The 17,508-nt window shown below is 42.4% G+C and overlaps 1 protein-coding gene across 3 annotated transcripts in view; it reads right to left on the bottom strand.

The window, feature by feature from the left end:
* Window positions 1–17,508, bottom strand: part of SLC23A2 (solute carrier family 23 member 2) — an 86,797-nt gene that overhangs the window by 60,754 nt on the left and 8,535 nt on the right. Inside the window, exon 1 of one of the 3 annotated variants that reach the window (XM_072148895.1) lies at window positions 7,740–7,891. The exons of the other annotated variants lie outside the window; for them this stretch is intronic. The gene's annotated coding sequence lies outside the window, so the exon portion shown is untranslated. Of the gene's footprint in view, window positions 1–7,739; window positions 7,892–17,508 lie in introns of those variants that run through there. 3 annotated transcript variants of the gene reach the window in all.

Below are 17,508 nucleotides of genomic sequence, written 5' to 3'. Positions count from 1 at the left end.
GAAAAACTCTAGTATAGAGCCACAAAATAATCTGCTGTAATCTGAGACATCTGATAGAGCAGGGAGACTGTGTAACAGCCTGTAAAGCTGCAACACATAGGGGCTCTGATAATGCCCCGCCCCAAAGCACTTCCGCCTCCCACAGTGTCAGATTACATCAGACAGAGTGAGGGGTGAAGTGTTAAAGGAAATCTACCATCAGGATCACGGATTATAAACCAAACACACTTACATGCAATACTTTATCAGGATTTGCTCTACTTTTCACTTCTAATACCCTTGATTTTCAATAAAATATGCTTTAAAAAACTATGCAAATGAGCCTGAGGGGCTCCGGGCTCCATTAACTTCTATGGAGCCCCTCATGCTCAATTTTGAAGCCTATTTTCTTCAAAACAAAGGCACAAAAAGCTTAAAGAAGAGCGGATCCTGACAAAGAGGGCACACACCAGCATGAAAGTGTACTTGGTTTATAATCCATAATCCTGATGGTAGATGTCCTTTAAAGGTAGTAGAAGGAGATACAGTGTAACAGCCTGTGAAGCTGCATAATGGAGGGGGTTGGGATAACATGCCCATAGCAATTCTGAGTGGATTTTAGAAGGAAGGAGGATAACAGATATAAGAAGATTACCACAGTCACAGTGCCTGGATCTATGAGTAAGTGTCCCTGGTTTATCATGATGGATTTCCTTTTTTAAAAAAATGGATAGCACGTGGACGAAAAACATATTTTTCCTTCCACCAATACATAAACCAAAGTCTCTATGGTAATGGGCAGCAAACAAGACTGTTACATTCTGTCTTTCCCTCTTGATCTACAGTAACATAAAGCAAGGGACAAATGAAAGAGATTAGACTACACAGGGATTGTTTGTTGTCCGTTACCATGGTAATGCATTGTCTGCGTAGTAGCCGCAGAAAGAAAACGATAAGGAATTATTTTTTTTTTGTTACATTAGAAGCTGCTGCTGTTTCTATGACTTCCTCTATTCATTTTGGAATATCTCAGGGTTACATAGCGGTGAGTCTATTCCTGGATTCTAATTGTTTGCACCTTGAAGTCACCTTAGTGCAAGATTTGTTTTTAGTCCTTCTAATTCTGGTTGTGAGAGGGTGAGAATAGAAGAAAGGTGCGAGTCTATGAGCGGCAGCGTGCGACTCATTTACCAGGGCATCGGTCGGAGGATACGTTGCTGGGAGACCGGGAGGAAACAGGAAGAGTGCGGAGACATCAGAGCCGGCGCTAGCAGCGGCACATGGGGAGGACTGCAGCACAGTGTCATCCAGTATATAAAGCCACCAGTCCAGCAGAACATCACTCCCATCACCATCAACCATCACACAGCTTCAAGAAAATCTACCATCAAAATTCACCACGATAAACCAGTGGCACTTAGTTATAGAACCAGGCACTGTGACTGTGGCAATATGCTTATATTTGTTATCCATGACCTCGTTCCTTCTAAAATCATCGTTTAACATTATGCTAATGTGCCAGAAGGGCTCTGCAGGATGTTAACAGAGCCCCTCTGTGCTGTAGCTTCACAGGCTGATACACTGTGATAGAGTTTCTCTCCCAACCACCCACTGGGAGCTTAAAACTTTCTCTGCTGCAACGAGATTACATCAGGCAGAGGGAGGGGGGTTCTTATGGGTCATTAGCATAATTTTAACAGTAGATTTTAGAATGAACGAGACCATTGATAAAAAAAAATATAAGATTACTACCACAGTTACGGTGCCTGGATCTATGAGTAAGTGTCCCTGGTTTATCATGATAGATTTCCCTACTCTATTCACTGTCAAAAAGTCAACGGGTACATGAAACCAAATATTATATATTATATATATATATATATATATATATATATATATATATATATATATATATATATATTATATTATATATTACACCCAAGTACTTGGATACAGCCCAGCCCCTAGGGTAACCGCAGGCACAGCCCCAACCCAATGCATTAGAAAGCTCATCTGCATAAATATATAAAAACGGAGTTTTCTTAATTAAAAAAAAAGATAGATAGATAGATAGATAGGAGATAGATAGGAGATAGATAGATAGGAGATAGATAGATAGGAGATAGATAGATAGGAGATAGATAGGAGATAGATAGATAGGAGATAGATAGGAGATAGATAGGAGATAGATAGATAGGAGATAGATAGGAGATAGATAGATAGATAGATAGATAGGAGATGGATAGATAGATAGATAGGAGATGGATAGATAGGAGATAGATAGGAGATAGATAGGAGATAGATAGGAGATAGATAGGAGATAGATAGATAGATGGATAGATAGGAGATGGATAGATAGGAGATAGATAGGAGATAGATAGGAGATAGATAGGAGATGGATAGATAGATAGATAGGAGATGGATAGATAGGAGATAGATAGGAGATAGATAGGAGATAGATAGGAGATAGATAGGAGATAGATAGGAGATAGATAGGAGATAGATAGATAGATAGATAGATGTGATCCAACCAAGATGTGACCAGCTGTCACTCCAGCACTTACCTGCACCTCATGTGATGACTGCACTGTGTGCACAAGGGGCGATGAATCATCCCCTCATCAGCAGCTTTACTACATTTGGTCAAACATTTTACAATGCTGGACATTCCTTTAACTATTTACATCCCTCAAAGGGGATTTCCCACTAATGACAATTAGGAGACTTGCAGATTCCTGTTCACATGATCCCATTGATCAGATACTAATCCCCTCCTTCTGAATAAAGCACTTGAGTGCATGCTACACCAGCCCTTCATTAAAGAGGTAGTCCGGTCACCTCAAGTTACAGGGGATAACCAACATCACTAGACTGTAAGCTCTTGTGAGCAGGACCCTCACTCCTATTGTTCCATATGACTGTCTGTACTGTGTAATATTATATTTGTATATGTCCCCTATGACTTGTAAAGCGCTACGAAATATAAAAGCACTATATAAGGATTATTAATGGGGGGGGGGAGTTGTTATACCCTCAAATGAACATGCTCCTTGCTGCTGTATTCATTGATGGACTGATAGCTGAGCGCAGTATCCTCCTACTTCCATCAGAGCCATAGACAGCAAATAGAGTGGCAGCTCCATCCATCTGATGTGCAAAGGACCGCAGGTGAAGAAAAAGCAGATTTAGTCTAACTATAGTCAACCTTCCAACCAAAGCTGGATACACACCATCAAACATGAGCAACAGACCATGTGGAGTAGACATGTCATTTGTAAGCAGAAAGGTGGCTCAGTGGTTAGCATTACAGCCTTGCAGCGCTGGGGTCCTGGGTTCAAGTCCCAGGGTCAACTTCTGAAAAGAGTTTGTATGTTCTCCCCATGTTTCCTCTGGGTCCTCTGGTTTCCTCCCACACTACAAAACATACTGATAGGTTGATTACATTGTGAGCCCCATTGGGGACAAGGACTGATTTGGCAAGCTCTGTGCAGCGCTGTGTAATCTGTGTGCGCTGTATAAAGGAGTTATTATTATTTGTGGAACAAGCCCTAGACCTAGAGAAGTTATACAACAACTGAGCACGATCCGCTCCATCCTGATCCATTACAGCGCATGGGAAACAGCAGATTTACCACATAATAAAACACAAGAATAGCGGCGTGAGCCATGACAATGAATACTACCCATTGATGCCTGTGTGACCTCAGGGCTAATGACAGGAAATACACAGAAATAACCCCCTCCCCCACCAGGGTAACTATTTGGGGCTGCAGTATTGACAGTTTTGAGAAGGTTTGGTTCAGATTTTAGTTCATTTAGTTTGGTTCATTTAGTAGACATGTCTGGAAGTGTTTATTTTTACCTGACCTGTCCCTCTGTTATTACTCCAGGTAATGCATGTATAAATGGACCACAGGCTGTGCTCCCATACAGACTGGTCCGGTGGGCTCTAGGTACATACAATCCATGCATGTGTGTGTGTGTGTGTATGGGGGAGGGGTGGGGGGCATGGACCACAGGGTGTGCTCCCATACAGACCGGTCCAGTGGGCTCTAGGTACATACAATCCATGCATGTGTGTGTGTGTATGGGGGAGGGGTGGGGGGCATGGGTCACAGGGTGTGCTCCCATACAGACCGGTCCAGTGGGCTCTAGGTACATACAATCCATGCATGTGTGTGTGTATGGGGGAGGGGTGGGGGGCATGGGTCACAGGGTGTGCTCCCATACAGACTGGTCCAGTGGGCTCTAGGTACATACAATCCATGCATGTGTGTGTATGGGGGAGGGGTGCAGGGCATGGGTCACAGGCTGTGCTCCCATACAGACTGGTCCAGTGGGCTCTAGGTACATACAATCCATGCATGTGTGTGTGTGTGTGTGTGTATGGGGGAGGGGTGGGGGGCATGGGTCACAGGGTGCGCTCCCATACAGACTGGTCCAGTGGGCTCTAGGTACATACAATCCATGCATGTGTGTGTGTATGGGGGAGGGGTGCAGGGCATGGGTCACAGGGTGTGCTCCCATACAGACTGGTCCAGTGGGCTCTAGGTACATACAATCCATGCATGTGTGTGTGTGTATGGGGGAGGGGTGCAGGGCATGGGTCACAGGGTGTGCTCCCATACAGACTGGTCCAGTGGGCTCTAGGTACATACAATCCATGCATGTGTGTGTATGGGGGGGGGGGGGGGCATGGACCACAGGGTGTGCTCCCATACAGACTGGTCCAGTGGGCTCTAGGTACATACAATCCATGCATGTGTGTGTATGGGGGAGGGGTGGGGGGCATGGGTCACAGGGTGTGCTCCCATACAGACTGGTCCAGTGGGCTCTAGGTACATACAATCCATGCATGTGTGTGTATGGGGGAGGGGTGGGGGGCATGGGTCACAGGGTGTGCTCCCATACAGACTGGTCCAGTGGGCTCTAGGTACATACAATATGGGGGGAATCAGACATAGCAGTGACCAGGTATGTAGCCTTCTATACTACAGATCTTATAACCTGCCTGCGGGATGAGGGATAACTTACTCATAGATGCGGGTCCCTCTACTGGGACCACCAATGATATTGAGAAGGATCCCGCGTTAATGAACCTTATGGTAGTCCATGGAGCGCATGTCCCATTTTATTCCCAATGCTGGGGGTCCGACCCCTGGGATCAGGTGTAACCAAGTGACTATTCTGGAAGAAGAACATTCCTATACTATCCTATGAGATAAGTTCTCTATAGATCTCCTGATACTCTTCATTCCACAAGACTATATTCCTATGCACGTGATCAATACTAACAGGTCACACATCATGAATCAGTCATGTGACACCTGTCACCCATCCCTGGCCTGGGGGCTCCTGTGAATGAGTGGGTGAAATGCTTTCCCCAGGATCGGGAGGGGATTGCAAGCATCAGTCACGGTTATTCTATTTTTTCTTAGATATCAAAAAAAAAAATTTCTAAATTTCCCAGGAAACACTTTCACGTAGGCCATTCACATCAGAGAATCCCAGAAATATTTACATGGTCACTAAACATTTAATAAATCAACTTAAAATCTAACTCAAACAAACTTTATAACGTATCTAAGCAAATTACTTCCTACTCCACTTACTTTGGCTCTGAACCTCCACCATCTTTCCTTATAATTTGTGCTCCGAATAGTTCTTATGAATGTTATTTTACAAAAAAAAACAAAAGCTCACAATATAGTGTCAGGTTATATAGAAGTCTATGGAGGAGGGAGGGGGAGCAGCTAGGTCTGCACCAACCAGCACAGAGAGAACTGAAACCTAAAGACACAGAATATACAGAGGAAATGGAGACTACAAGTCACATAATGCCCAGGACAATGTAGACACAATGATTTCTGCATTAGTTGAATGGCGAGGTGGGCTTATCATGTATGGGGGTGTTCATGGTTTCCCTCAACATCAAGAATCAATACGATGGGGCTGCTGGATTACAACATGCCCAATCTTTTTGAGAAATGGCTTCTAATTAAGGAAGCGCTTGTCAGTCTGTCCAAATGGGTCAAATGTGGAGATGAACAGCAAAAACAGGAGGTGTAGCTGTCCAGCAGATACTTCCTTATTGTATCTGTGTGAATTATCTTACAGTCTTTTATATTCTCATATACTACCATGACTGCAGGGGGAGAGATACAAACCATCAGATTCTAGAATATCACAAGTCTGGGCTACTAGTCCTAGGGATGGGATAGGATTTGTCTATGTAACATAAATCAGAAAATATGTCTGTAGTATGAAGCATCAATGACAAAAGAAACATCTGTATCCATCAATCTCATCTATATATCCATCCATCCATACATCACACTCTCTCATATCTCTGTATCTATCCATTTCTTTCTCATATTTATCTCTCACTCATATCCATTTCATATGCAGGCAGCCGCCTACTTAAGAACACTCGACTTACAGACGACCCCAAGTTACAAACGGACCTCTGGATGTTGGTAATTTACTGTACTTTAGCCCCAGGCTACAATAAACAGCTATTACAGTTATTAAAGGTGTCTGTAATGAAGATTTATTATTAATCCTGGTTCTTAGGACAATCCAACATTTTTAAAATCCAATTGTCACAGACCAAAATAATTCTGTCTGGAGTTACAATTATAAAGTATACAGTTCCGACTTACATACAAATTCAACTTAAGAACAAACCTACAGAACCTATCCTGTACGTAACCCGGGTACCGCCTGTAATATATATATATCCGTCTCATATCTCATGTTTTTCTCTCTATATTTTATAACATATATATATAGAGAGAAAGAAAAATAGAGATATGAGAGGGAGAAAGACAAATATATCTATATATATCTATACATCATCTTTTATCACTCTCTCACTTTCTCATATCCATATATCTCGCTCTCACATCCCTCCATCTAATATACATCCATGCATCTCTCATGTCCATCTCTATCCACTCCTCTCTCATATCTCTGTATTTCCCTATCCATCTCTGTCTCAGATATAGAGATATGAGAACGGGATGCATATATATCCATCTATCTTTCTTATCTATGCATCTCTCTCTCTATACATATTTATAATATATTACCCTCTCATATCTATCCCATGTCTATCTTCCTTCTCTGATATATATCTATCCCATCCATCAATCTTTCTTCTCTGATATTTATCCATCTCACATGAATCTCGTACGCTGCAGCTGATAACCTCTTGCTTCATTGTCAGATGTGGTGGTCATGGGCAGCATGAAGAATATGTAATGACAGTCAAAGTTCATATGTAATCACACACAGACACATATCCCCCCTACATACAGAGAGCCCCCAAAACTAATCCTCAGGATAGCACATCTTATGAGCCATGTAGTTATCTCCGGGAGGCCACGAGATCGCAGCAGGTATTACACTCCAACAATGATGCAGGGAAAAGACTGTGTAGAGTCGTCCGGAACGTGACACAGCAGTAACGAGTAGTAAAGTCAGGTAGGTAGAAGCCTACGAGCCTATAGATCACACACACATAGTACAATACCATAAGATAAGAGGGAACATGTCCTCTATGAGCCGGTACCAGATCCCAAAATTCACTACAGAGAACAAAGAGCATGCCCAGACCTCCATCTCCCAGCCCGTCACATACACAAGATAAAACATGGGAAAACATACACCGTGTATGCTGAAGGATAAAGGAGGATACACAGCCCTGAGCCCCAGGAGAAGCGGCGCCATGTGCTGAGCGCAGCCCCCCAGCTCCTCACCTTGAAGGCAGGTCAGTGCTCCTGAGGAACACGCTGCGTCTAGTGTGAGGAGGGCTCTGCCATGGCTTCCAGCGTGTCTGTGTCATTATACAATAGCGCTGCATGCTTATTTAACAGGAAGACTCTGCTGCATTGCATAAGTCGGACTGTCCTGACTCCGCTAATGCTAACACTGCAGTCTGACTAGGAGCACAAGAGCGCCACCAAGTGCTGGAGAGCGGGGAGTGCAGCGACCTCAAGGGAATGGCATCTCCAGGCACCTGCCTTTATGTAAAGGGAACATATTCTATGCCTTATGCAACACTTCTAAATAGACCACCGTGCGCTTTTCATTTCCCCTAATTACAAGATCTCCGTTTGCTGTCTGTGAATGGGAATCTTCTTTTCAATACCCGGAGCCTAAAACTTCCCTGCAGACACGGAAAAACTTCTCACTTTGCTGCAATATCTATTTTGACAATTAAAGGGGTTGTCCCATTTTGGCAAATTAAATGTTATTGTTTGTATAATAAAAAGTTATACAGTTTTTGTACTATACTTTCTGCATCAATTCTTCACTGCTTTCTAGATCTCTGCTTGCTGTCATTTTATAGGAAGCTTCTATGTTACCTCCAGTGGATAGAAATCTGACCGTGGTCACACAGGTGCACGGCTCGTTATATCACACAGTTCTGATTATTGTTTGTAATACTAGTGAGCTGTGCACCTGTGTGACCATGGTCAGATTTCTATCCACTGGAGGTAACATAGAAGCTTCCTATAAAATGACAGCAAGCAGAGATCTAGAAAGCAGATACAGAAGGTATATTGTAAAATTGTATAACATTTTATTATACAAACAATAACATTATCCTTCCCAAGCTATGGTTTCTGTTACAATGTATCTGTTGAATATTATATAACCAATAGCAAACAAGTTACACTTCATATAAGCAGACTATACATCCGTCTTTCTGAAAAAGTTTCCATTCACTGACAAGAACCAGATCAAAACCCTTTGTAAGAAAGTTGCTGAACTTTCCCTTACATTATCGTAAAATCCAGTTCAATGTTAAAGGGAAACCCTCACCCCAGGTAGTTTATAGCTGAGATAACAATAGCTTTCTTATGAGGTTACGTCACATGGGAGTCAGATGTTCCGGGGTTACAGAACTACTCATTGCCTCATAAAAGTTATTAGAGCAGCCATTGTCATAGACATTCCTCAGAAGACGCCAACATACGACTTTCACAACTTGTTGTGACTGGACAACCCCTTTAAAAAGGGATTTATGGCATTTTCGATGTATTACAGTCACACATTAGGGAGGGGGCGCTAAAGAGCGATTTTTATTACTCCACTTTCAGTAAGTGGGGTGGAAAGTTGTACTAAAGGGATGGAGCAGTAATAATTTTTGCAACTTTTCAAGGGTTTTGATAAATTCCAATTGTTTTCCCCTTTTTTTCATGGAACCAGCTGCTCCTTTAATGATAGAAACGTAATACAGAAGGATTTTTTGCTTTTGCATTGCAGGGGAGATTATCCCCAATAATCAAATAGTTAAAATTATCCCCAAAACTGTATGTTCCACATTCTCCAGAAGTGTCTCCGGCTGGATAGAGGGCTAATATGGTGTAGCTTCAGTGCGTAGAATCAATCATCATATCTACTAGAATATGGATCTATGGATAAGTGTCACTGATTTGTCATGATGGATTTTGATAGTACATTACCTATAAGGGGTAAAGTTCTAACATTTTAACCACCTTGTTTTACTCAGTTTTATTGCTGTTTTAGCTCCTATCACTCAGTGGATGGTCAGTGTAAGATTCCAGAGTGTGGGTGGGGACTCTCTAAGCAGACACTTCATGATTCTTCTAGTGCTGTGAGATGCTGTGTGCTGAAAATCTTGTTACATTATCGGGGTCCAAGTTTTATATACACTTTCAATTAGATTCTGCACAGTCTACTAGTATCTGGCACATAGAAAAAGAGAGAGGAGACAGATCAGAGTCATGAGATGGATATAAGACACACTCTCCTCTGCTACGTCACCTATAAAACATGCAGTCAGCACTACTATGTCACCCAGTAATCTGCCAACCACAGTCAGGAGTTTATGGTCGTATCCAGGGGCAACCAAAATATAATCATCAGAACTGGTTGCAATTATATCTGTGAAATGCTGTATTTTTGTTAATAACAGTGAATTAGAGAATATATTTTTTTTTTTGTGTGAGAATACCCCTTTAAGGCTGTTTCCCAAAGCAATTGAAGAACAGTAGGGAGGATTTTCTCCTGAACACATATGTTTACACCTAAGCGCTGGCGATTGGGAGCGAGTACGTGTTTTTCCTTGTTCGCTGGTTGCTCTTTCCCAATCACAAGCATTTACGGTATGTCTCAATACATCTGTAATCGGGAGAAGCTCCTGCGCTTTGGTTGGGTTTCTCAACTTAATTAAAACTTATCTTATACTCAACGGAATTTAGAGAATTTGGGATGCCCGTTCCCAGGAGAGAGTTTGCCAATGTGAAGTGTTAAGAACTGCGCTAGGTAAGTGGCACCTGGAATCGTCAGCTTGTCCTTACAGAAGCAAAAACCCAATACTAATCTTGAGGCAGCAGAGAGTAATATGCGTGGACTAGAATAGTAAGAGAACGTGTGATGATACATTGCAAAGAGATAGGAAATTCCTAAAAATAGAAGGTGCATTAGTTATCAGCCACCTGAGGCAGCAGCAAATAATGACATCTGGAGGAGAGCCGGGCGCGAGAGAGATGAGGCTCCACGGTATATGGAGGAGTCTGTCATCCAGCGCCTGCATAGGGACCTGGCTTAGATTACATCAGCCATCACACACCTGGGCCACCAGGGCTATAGGAGCAGCACAGGGTTCATGCCCTAGAGGCTCACAATATAGAGGTTGGGCTCTGTCACCAATGAACCCGCTGCCTAGAGATCAGCAATCACAAGAAGGCGCTGGGTGTGACCGCAAAATACCTAGAAACCAGGAGGCTTCAGAACATGTCCTCCAGACAAGGGTCCAACTATTTAAGGGGTTTTCCCACAAACACAATTTAGGCACTATCCACAGGATTGGTGCCTAACTTGCTGATCGGTGAAGGTCTCCCGTCTGCTTCATTACAATGACGGAGCGACTAGGGGTCCAACGGAGGTACCTGGGACCCCTCGTTTTTGTTATGTGTGTGTGTGTGTGGGGGGGGGGGGTCTCATCACGGAGATTCCTACTTATCAGCAAGTCAGGCCCTGTTCGTGGAAAACCCCTGTAAAGGACCTAGCTGTACTTTTTATTGATACCTTTATAGATAGTTTGAACACTTTAACACTTGTTGTGGTAAAGCCTATGTGAATTAAGTTTCTCCAATCAAAACAAATTACATACTGACAATAGATGATGTCACAGCTTATCTCCTCCTCCTCCCTGTACAATGACCTCTATATAGATAACACTGACCCATCATTACATCACTACTGACAATAGATGTCACAGCTTATCTCCTCCCCTCCCTGTACAATGACCTCTATATAGATAACACTGACCCATCATTACATCACTACTGACAATAGATGATGTCACAGCTTATCTCCTCCTCCTCCCTGTACAATGACCTCTATATAGATAACACTGACCCATCATTACATCACTACTGACAATAGATGATGTCACAGCTTATCTCCTCCCCCTCCCTGTACAATGACCTCTATGTAGATAACACTGACCCATCATTACATCACTACTGACAATAGATGAGGTCACAGCTTATCTCCTCCCCCTCCCTGTACAATGACCTCTATATAGATAACACTGACCCATCATTACATCACTACTGACAATAGATGATGTCACAGCTTATCTCCTCCTCCTCCCTGTACAATGACCTCTATATAGATAACACTGACCCATCATTACATCACTACTGACAATAGATGATGTCACAGCTTATCTCCTCCCCCTCCCTATACAATGACCTCTATGTAGATAACACTGACCCATCATTGCATCACTACTGACAATAGATGATGTCACAGCTTATCTCCTCCCCCTCCCTGTACAATGACCTCTATATAGATAACACTGACCCATCATTACATCACTACTGACAATAGATGATGTCACATCTTATCTCCTCCCCCTCCCTGTACAATGACCTCTATATAGATAACACTGACCCATCATTACATCACTACTGACAATAGATGATGTCACAGCTTATCTCCTCCTCCTCCCTGTACAATGACCTCTATATAGATAACACTGACCCATCATTACATCACTACTGACAATAGATGATGTCACAGCTTATCTCCTCCTCCTCCCTGTACAATGACCTCTATATAGATAACACTGACCCATCATTACATCACTACTGACAATAGATGATGTCACAGCTAATCTCCTCCTCTTCCCTGTACAATGACCTCTATATAGATAACACTGACCCATCATTACATCACTACTGACAATAGATGATGTCACAGCTTATCTCCTCCCCCTCCCTGTACAATGACCTCTATATAGATAACACTGACCCATCATTACATCACTACTGACAATAGATGATGTCACAGGTTATCTACTCCTCCTCCTCCCTGTACAATGACCTCTATATAGATAACACTGACACATCATTACATCACTACTGACAATAGATGATGTCACTGCTTATCTCCTCCTCCCTGTACAATGACCACTATATAGATAACACTGACCCATCATTACATCACTACTGACAATAGATTATGTCACAGCTTATCTCCTCCTCCTCCTTGTACAATGACCTCTATATAGATAACACTGACCCATCATTACATCACTACTGACAATACATGATGTCACAGCTAATCTCCTCCTCCTCCCTGTACAATGACCTCTATAAATAGATAACACCATTGACCTCAAGGTTGTAAAGTCATCTCCTTAGTAATGTACACAGGATCTGAAGATGTTGGCCCTTTCCCTGTCTGCCACCCACAGGCACATAACGGGTTAAACACAAGCTGCACCCAAGTCATTACTCCTCCATCATTACTGTGACCACATAACATCCAGACTCACCTGATAATTACATTAAACACCATGCTCACTGTTTAATCCCGACCTATGATGAACGCTTTGCCCGGGACAAGCGTGGAGTCTGCTGCCTCTTGCCTGCGGTTGTCACTTAACCCTTTCAGTACTGCACAAGGTAACCTTAGTAACAGGGAGCCAAGAGGATTAATTTAACAGGGTTGTCCAATGGTAAAGGGATTGGTCATGAATGAGAAAGTATCATGTATAATATGGATACATACATTGGTAAACCCTCTTCTTAGTGGCCAACCCCTTTAATTTATTATTCCTTAGCCACAGAATTAATGAGGGCTGACCTCTTAAAGGGACTGGGCCAAAAACCACTAATTGATGTAGCAGCAGGTCATCCTGTGGTCCATTCAATGTCTAGGGGACTGCCTTAAAGGGGTTGTACAGTATATGAAAAACATGGCCGCTTTATTCCATAAGTGGCTCTACACTTGGCCATGGGTAGTATCTGGTATTGCAGCTCAACTATAAAATTATTTCTATACAGTTCATCTGCTATACGGACTCAAACCACAGTCAACTGTGGCGCTGTTTATGCAAGAAAGAAGCCCCGTTTTCCAGATTGCGGACAATCCCTTTAACATAGTTATCGCCAGCTCCTATATACATCATTATTTATATAGTGTCATCATATTCCATTTCAGGGCTCGTACGTCGGGAAACTGCCGTACAACTTCTGATAAATGTCCCCCATTGTCTTGTGTGACGAGATATGAGTATATATAATCCAGACCACATCTGGGGCTATACGCGCCTATTTTATGGAAGCTCAATCCCCTACACTGATATAACAAAACCAAAACTACCAGTCCGTGGTCACAGCAGATATTCCCTCCACCCATCATGTAAATAACCAAATATATCCAGCTCTATGGTCCGGAGATTTTACAAAACTAAGCAATTTTTAGGAGTGTAAACTAGTAAATAAAAGGACATTGAGTACTAGTGTCAGGTCAATGGTCACGAGCGCGCTCCACATTCCTATAGTCAAGGTCTCCAGACGGGCAGTGATACACATTATCACTACTACTCCCCTCATGTGTGGAAAATCCCAATTCTATAACAATCACACGATGGAGGAGATGTATCAGAAGTGTCTGAGAGCAGGACTGTTTTAGTCGCCCAAAGCAACCAATCAGAGCTCAGCTTTCATATTCCCACAGTGGTTTAGAAAAACCAAAGCTGAGCTCTGATTGGTTTCCATTGACAACTAGAACAGTTTTACTTCAGACACTTGTGATAAATCTCCTCATATAACCCTACATGTGTGCACACCTGCCCTTACCACCCATTCCCAATGCGATTCCTTCGAAATTAGTAACAAATGGCGAACGGTTTTCACCGTTTCCTTCTAAAACTTTACATAACCAAAAGGATTTTTTTTTTCACGCTACTTTATCCAAGCGCAACATAGGCACCTACAAAAGCTTAAATATATCAATTGAGAGGGTTATTCCAGGGGGGAGCAGCCCCACTGATCATCGCGGCCTCTTCACTCCAGCTTTGCCCTATTCACTTCTATGGATCAAAGGCAACAACACAACGTGCAGGGAGCTCCCTCTAGTGGTGGCTGTAAGACAGAACGCAACTATGTAGAGAAAAAAAAAAAAAAAAAAAAAAAAAACTTTACCATCCCTGGGGCTTAAAGGGACTTTACAGGAAACAACAACCATCCCTTGACAAAGAGCTGCTGCGATTGAAATGCGCGACGGGGTGCACACCAGGTAATATCATGTCCTTCCTTTTGTCGCATTAGCTTTCACTCAGTTTGCATTACTTACATTTGCTCATCACTGGCCGTGGTTCAGCTTTTGTGACGTCTGCTACTATAACAGTATATCCGTTAGCTACATAAGGGTTCTATACCGTCACTGTTTGACCTTTACCTCTGTTGAGTACTGCATACTATATCCATGGGTCTCTAATACTGTATACAGGCAGTTCCCGACTTACATACAAGATAGGGTCTGTAGGTTTGTTCTTAAATTGACTTTGTATGCAAGTCGGAACTGTATATTTTATCATTGTAATCCCAGCCAGAACTTTTTTGGTCTCTGTGACAACTGGATTTTAAAAATGTTGGGTTGTCATAAGAATCAGGATTAACACTAAAGATTCATTACAGATGCCATTAATAACTGTTACAGCTGATTATTGTAGCCTAGGACTAAAGCACAAGAAATTACCAAAATCCAGAGGTCCGTTTGTAACTAGGGGTCGTATGTAAGTCGAGTGTTCTTTAATAGGGGACGGCCTGTATTATGTATTTAGATCATGTGTCTTAGGACGTATTACCTGGCGTGCTTTCTTGTATTTCTTCTGAGATGCTTCTCAGTCTTTTTTTTATACATTTTTATTGTTGTCCACTAATAAAGATTTACATTTTTGTGTAATTGTATTGAAACCTTGATCTTTCTCCTGGTTTTCTCCTTTTTGATATTTTGCTGTCCATTACTAAGAGGCTTTCTCTTGGCTATACAGGCAGTCCCCGGGTTACGTACAAGATAGGGTCCAGAGGTTTGTTCTTAAGTTGAATTTGTATGCAAGTCGAAACTGTATATTTTATAATTGTAGATCCAGACAAAAAAAAATTTTGGCCCCAGTGACAATTGGAGTTTAAACATTTTTTGATGGGACCAAGAATTACAGGCGGTCCACTACTTAAGGACACCCGACTTACAGACAACCCATAGTTACAGACGGACCCCTCTGCCCCATGTGACCTCTGGTAAAGCTCTCTGGATGCTTTACTATAGTCCCAGACTGCAATGATCAGCTGTAAGATGTCTGTAATGAAGCTTTATTGATAATTCTTGGTCCAATTACACCAAAAATTTTGAAACTCCAATTGTCACTGGGGCAAAAGAAAAAAAATTGTCTAGAACTTCCATTATAAAATATACAGTTTCGACTTGCATACAAATTCAACTTAAGAACAAACCTCCAGACCCTATCTTGTATGTAACCCGGGGACTGCCTGTATCAATAAAGCTTCATTACAGACACCTTACAGCTGATCATTGCAGTCTAGGACTATAGTAAAGCATACAGAAAGCTTCACCAGAGGTCAGAGGGGTCTGTCTATAACTATGGGTTGTCTGTAAGTCGGGTGTCCTTAAGTAGGGGACCGTCTGTACTGGTTTATATTACTGTCACTAGACTCATCTGCTGTCACACTTTGCTTTTTCTGTTTTTTGCATAGCAACAACCAGTGGTCTATGGAGTCCACCAACTGGCCAAAGACTGCCCCTCCCCCATTTAGACTGATAGTACCAGAGCGACCCGTGAGCCAGAGCAGGGCACCAGAATTCCTAGAATCCCCTTCAGTTTGCTTGGCTACAATTAAGGGAGCTTTCCAGCCATGGGGTACAGTTAATGACAGGGATTACTCCTTTCAACATTTACCATCTGATAGGGTCCAGGCAGCAGTGGCCTGAATGTACCGTAGCAGTGTGTGCGAGTCAAGTTTACAAGCTGAAAGGAGAGAGTCACTTTACACACCACTATCTTTAGTTCTATAGCAGCTAGAAACATGCAATGGTGTCATATTAAAGATAAGAATCTCAGCTTTTAGATCACATCAGGCTTGTGGTTCTGTCATTTATAGAACCATATACACAGGCAGTTATAGTTGTAGTTGGAAATGTGAGCTGCAGATAAAGGTCCAGTTCCCATCTATTTTATTAACTTCTCCAGTTCTATAGATCACAGAACCACAAGCCCGATGTAATCTGAAAGCAGAGATTCTGCTTATTAATGTGACAATCATGGTTCTAACTACTGCAGAACTAAAGTCAGAGGCATCTGAATGGACATTCTCCTTGCAGCCTCTAAAAGTGACTCCACTCAGGCAAATATGACTCTTCTCATTTTCAAATGACTTTTAATCAGATTTCTTTTTTTATAGGTAAATGGAGATTTCACATAAAAAAGAATTCTTAAAAAGGACATTTCTTTTCCAACCCAAGGGGGTTGCTAGTTTAATGGAGTAAAATCTGCTGACAGGTTCCCTTTAAGCTTCTTAAGGATCATCTTAATAGGTGTGTGACAATACAGATGATGTTTATCTAGCACCGCACAGGGATATAAGCTGATAGAATTAGAAGTAATGGAAACCCATGACCCGGGTAGCGGCCGCGCTGTGGATGTGTTGAAGGGACTCCACAGGGGACGTCTGCTTCTAGCGTTTCCCTGACAAGCACATCATAAAGCGTCTCTCTACTGGGAACAACGAACCATTATAAAAATAGAGAACACTTTATTACCCAGGAACGCACGACAAGTGTCCTCATTAGTAGAGACTCGTGTCGCCGCGCAGCACTGCTGAACAGCTCCACCATCTCTACACTGACACACAGGGACAAAGCTGCAGCAGAAGTAGCACGATGCAGCATCTTATGCACAGTAATCCCATACACTAAGTACCTAAAGCCACGCAGGAGTCCTATACAATATTCTGGGGATTTTACAGTATATAGACCATCAATAACAGTGTAAAGCCTTGAATGGTCGCAATTCCCTCATATGACCACTATATAGAGTACGGCTCCATCTGCTTCTGACGCTGTAGCTGTGCTATGAACTGGGGGAATCAGGAGTAGGATCTGATATTAAATAACCTACACTAAGGATGGGACATCTAACTTCTAAGTCCTGGACAGCCCCTTTAAGAATTTCGAGTTGCC

Source organism: Engystomops pustulosus, chromosome 4 (genome assembly GCF_040894005.1).
Source record: "Engystomops pustulosus chromosome 4, aEngPut4.maternal, whole genome shotgun sequence".
Taxonomy (NCBI): domain Eukaryota; kingdom Metazoa; phylum Chordata; class Amphibia; order Anura; family Leptodactylidae; genus Engystomops; species Engystomops pustulosus.
The sequence above is the reverse complement of the archived record's forward strand: the minus strand, read 5'-3'. Positions and strand labels throughout refer to the sequence as shown.